Genomic DNA, 5,358 nt, shown 5'->3' on the forward strand with positions numbered 1-5,358 from the left:
AAAGAAAAGAAAAGAAAAGAAAAGAAAAGAAAAGAAAAGAAAAGAAAGAAAAGAAAAGAAAAGAAAAGAAAAGAAAAACAGGTTACAAAATGGGCAACAAATTTGAATAGACATTTCTCCAAAGAAAACATATAAATGGCCAACCGGTATATTAAAATGTGCTCAGCATCACTAATCACCAGGAAAATGCAAATCAAAACCACAATAAGGTATCATTTACACCTGTTAGCGTGGCAAAAACACAACAAATAGAAACAAAACAGAATAGCAAATGTGGGTGACGATGTGAGTTAAATGGCACAGCCTCTATGGAAAAATCATATGGAAGTTCCTTAAAACATTAAAAAAAAGAGCCACTATATGACCCAACAATTCTATTTTTGAGAATTTATCAAAAAATTCAAACCAGGATCTCAGAGATTAAATTGCACTATTATTGACAACAGGCAAGAGATAAACACATTCTAAATGTCAATCAAAGGATGAATAAAGAACATGTTGTCCATACATCCAATGAACTATAAAAAAGAAAATTCTTTCATATGCCGCAACACGGATGAACCTCAAGGACATTAAGCTGAGTGAAATAAACCAGTCACAGAAGGCCAAAGACTGTCAATTCCATTCATGAGGTATCTAAAATAGTCAAACTCACAGAAACAGAAAGTAGTCTGATGGTGGGTAGATTCTGGGGTTAGAAAGAAATGTCAGATTGTCATTCAATGGGTATAGAGCTTCAGTAGTGAAAGAAGAAAAGTTCTAAAGGTCCACTGTACAACATTTTGCTTACAGTTAACAATTCTGTAATATACATTTGATTTTTTTTTCCAATGGAGTCTCATTCTATTGCCTAGGCTGAAGTGCAGTGGCACAATCTCAGCTCACTGCAACCTCTGTCTCCTGGGTTGAAGTGATTCTCCTGCCTCAGCCTCCCAAGTGGCTGAGATTACAAGCATGTACCACCACGCCCAGCTAATTTATTTTTGTATTTTTAGTGGAGACAGGGTTTCACCATGTTTACCAGGCTGGTCGCAAGCTCCTGACCTCAGGAGATCTGCTCACCTCGGCCTCCCAAAGTGCTGATATCACAGGATTACAGGCATGAGCCACTGTACCTGGCTTGTTTATTTTTTTATTTTTTTTTGTTTTGTTTCGTTTTGTTTTTTGAGACAGAGTCTCCCTCTCTTGCCCAGGCTGGAGTGCAGTGGTGTGAACCTAGCTCATTGCAGCCTTGACCTCTTGGGCTGAAGTGGCCCTCCCATCTTGGCCTTCCTAAGTGCTGAGATTATAGATGTGAGCCACCATGCCCAGCCCACTCAAATATTTTTAAGAGGGTAGATTTAATCATCTGTGTTTTTCAATTTTTGTTTGTGTGTGTGTGTGTGTGTGTGTGTGTGTGTTTATTTTTTTTAACCTCAGTGTAAACAAAGAAAATGAAGAGAAAAGGCAATAGGACGTGAAGGCTTAAAACAGAGACGCAGTGCACTAAAAGGTCTATCAGAGCAAGACTCAGTCATCTTGTTCACTGGTGCACTCTCAGAGCTTGGAACTGAATCTGTCACAGAGTGGCCGTGCCCGACAAATACACAGTCTAAAGGAGAGTTAAACTCTGCTCTATAACTTGAGAGGAAAATGATAAAAGAAAAACTAGACCCCAAAATGTTTACCCAAAATATCCAGACCTGGAAAAATTAACATGCTTAAAATATTCTTGAAAAAAGGAATAAAAATTTAAAAACTAAATATATGATGACAAAATATTTGAATTAACCTGATAAAAGGGAGTAGAAAATGGAGAAACACTCCCAGGTAAAGCAGAACTGCACGCTAATGCTTCTTGAAATATATACTGTTGAAGAGTTATTAAATAGATATAGTAAAACTATGATAAATATAATACAAATATAAATAACAAAATAGAACACATAATAAAATACAAAACAGTATCAGTGAGGGAGAAAGTGTGAGAAACCACATGGAAACCCCTGAGGGAGTTGAAGGTTATTATGCTTCGTTAAGCTATAGTTTTAGGCTTAAAGACTAAATGAAAAAAGGAATAAGGCCTTAAGATCAGGTGATGTGAGGACTTTAAGCTGCTTGCCTAAACTTGGGGCCTAAGGACTATGTTTCCAGGAGACATGATAAAAATTCTGCTTTCTTGCATCATAAATTTGACAATTACATATCTCGGCCTATACTTGCCATAGGTTTAAGATTTAAATGTATAGTTCTTGCTTGGTCTAACAATCCGGAATGAAAAATTAACAACAAAAAATTGATCTTTAGCTGATGATGCCGTGGGGTACTTGGCAGAAATGAACGCAAAACCATTCTAGAAAGCACTCATACATGTTGCTTAAAAAGATACAGTTTTTAAGGAATGAAATAATGGCACTTAAAGAAACCTGGATGAAATTGGAGACTATTATTCTAGGTGAAGGAACTCATAAATGGAAAAGCAAACATCACATGTTCTCAATAATAAGTGGGAGCTGAGCTATGAGGATGCAAAGGCATAAGAATCATACCATGGACGCTGGGGACTCAGGGAAAAGGGTGTTGGGGGATGAGGGATAAAAGACTACACATTGGGGCCAGGCGCGGTGGCTCATGCCTGTAATCCCAGCACTTTGGGAGGCCGAGGCGGGTGGATCACGAGGTCAAGAGATCGAGACCATTCTGGTCAACATGGTGAAACCCCGTCTCTACTAAAAATACAAAAAAAATTAGCTGGGCATGGTGGCACGTGCCTGTAATCCCAGCTACTCAGGAAGTTGAGGCAGGAGAATTACCTGAACGCAGGAGGCGGAGGTTGCGGTGAGCAGAGACCGAGCCATTGCACTCCAGCCTGGGTAACATGAGTGAAACTCCGTCTCAAAAAAAAAAAAAAAAAAAAAAAAGACTACACATTGGGTACAGTGTATACTGCTTGTGTAATGAATGCACCAAAATCTCAGAAATCGCAACTAAAGAACTTATTTTTCCATGTAGGTACCTATGCAACAATCCTGCATGTTCTGCACATGTACCACAGTACCTAAAGTGCAATAAAAGATATATTATATAATAGAAAAAAAAGAACTTATTTGTTTAACCAAACACCACCTGTTCCCCAAAAACCTATTGAAATAAAAAGTAAAGTTTGAGAAACACTTTTTTAAAGCCCCCTTAAAGGTGAGCTCACAAACATTCCTACAAACATGAGTGAATATAAACCTGAAAGTCTGTAAACAACATGTTAGCATCAGGTTCCAAAATGGAAAGCAATGAGCTCGAAGAACTTGGGGTTACACACACAACAATGCCTATAAGTTTATAGATCATCTACACATGGTAACAAATCATACGTATATATCTCCACTGGTCCTCAATTCTGAATTTTCATATACATGAGATAATCATACATAAATAGTCATAATGCATGTCTATATATAAACATAAACAATTATTACCAACTCGACATCTCCAATTGGATATCTAATGGCTATCTCAAAATGAGTATATTCAAAATTAAATTCCTGATTTTCATTTTAAACTGCTCCTCTTCCTGTCTTCACCATTTCCAAAGAGGCATTCTTGATTTTGACTTTTTCTCACATCCTTTGTTCAAGTCATTAGTAAGTCCTGTAAGTCTACCTGTAAATTATGTTTCAAATTTAATAACAAAGTAATTACTTTTCCTAGGACCCATTCCCTTTTCTGAATGAAAAACAAATCCCTTTCATGTTCGTTTTTATCTAAAATCAGAATTTGAAACAGACTTTAAGCTCAAACAAATGGTACCACGATTATTGGCAAGAAAAGGAAGACTGGTGCAATGGTGTGCAGCAGTAGTAAAATATAAAATACTCAAAAGCATTTCAAGCAGGTGGTGCCACCTGTACCCATCTAATTCCTGCCCTGACAGTCTACCACCCACTTGTGAAAAGGATGGAGAACTTGATACTGGTTCAATCCTGGTGGGGAAAGAAGGCTGTGGCTCTAGCTCAAGTACTAAGTCAGATATGGAGGAGAGGATTATTACTATTAGTGCCAGTGGATAATTTTCTTTCTGTGAAACAACTGTGGGGATCCCCTCAACAAATCCAGCTTTGATATTGGCAAGCTATCAAATGCGAGAATGGACACCTGTGGGCTAGAAATTCCCAGCTGTACTTGTTGCCCTGCTGTTCCAGCTGGCTGGCATTTCCTTACAAAGGGTATAGAAAGGACCTGGATGAGGGGGAGATAATCCATTAGAGAAGCCCGACCTGCTCTGAAATCAAGCAATACGTTAGGAGATCATTTTAAGGAGTGTCATCCTCAGGGAACCAACAGCAGAAGAGTAAAACCAAATAAAGTTAGCATCTTTTAATAAACTCCTAGGGTGCTCCTTCTTTCAATGCCACTATGGTAAAGATGCTATGTGATCAATTCTGGAAGGAAATAACATGAAGCATGTTTAATAAAGAAATGAATGTGTAAATGAATCAACCAGTGAGCATCACAATTTGTTTTTTCCAAATTTAAACACCGTAACTAGTCTATGTATGCACATTTCACTTCTGAATCTTTTTATCGGAGATGATGTGTTAAAGGTATTATTTTGCCTGCCTGTGTTGGAAAATGCAACTTACCATAACTATTTTTGGCTCTCTGTTCGACAGTTCTCCTTACAATGAGTTTTAGATTCTCCAGTATCTAATAAGTTTTACATCTTTAGAGAGGAATTGGATTAATAAAGAAATCATAGTAATAACTTTCCCAGTTGTGGAAAAATCTATGTGTCTCTGGTACATAATTCTCACTTGAGGGTTTCCTGTTTGAAAAAGTGAAAGCATGTGCACTTGAGTAGATCTGACTATAAACATAGTTCCTCATAAGTAGTTTATTCTGTTGTTTTTTAAATTAGACTTCTTAAGATCATCAAGATGGGCCAAGTCTCAGTAGAACCCTGTCCGCTTCCGGTCATTGTTTACACTCTAGCTAGTAGGAGCAGAGGGAGAGAGTCATAATGGCTCTGGTATCTTCAGATAGTATAATAATTTAATCCCTAATTCATCCTTTTCCTAAACACTAGGGCATTTATGAACACGAGTATTTATGTCATATCCTCCGTCTACCTAGGTATTGCATCTGATACCCATTGCGGTTTGTGTGGTGGCCATAATTATCTAACAATAGCAGCTAATACATGGAATTACCTCATCTCCTGTACTAGGCAGAAGGAGCAGGCAAATAATGTCTCCTGAAGAAACTACAGTAGCTAGCATTACAACAGCAATTATTGAGAGCTAACATTGAGTTCTCCAGGTTTGAAATAGTTAAAATTATCTTCTATAAGGTAATGCGTTCTTCCGCTATTAAGTCATTTTGTTA

The sequence above is a fragment of the Sapajus apella genome, unplaced genomic scaffold, assembly GCF_009761245.1.
Source record: "Sapajus apella isolate SASKATOON/1434 unplaced genomic scaffold, GSC_monkey_1.0 scaffold1, whole genome shotgun sequence".
Lineage (NCBI taxonomy): Eukaryota > Metazoa > Chordata > Mammalia > Primates > Cebidae > Sapajus > Sapajus apella.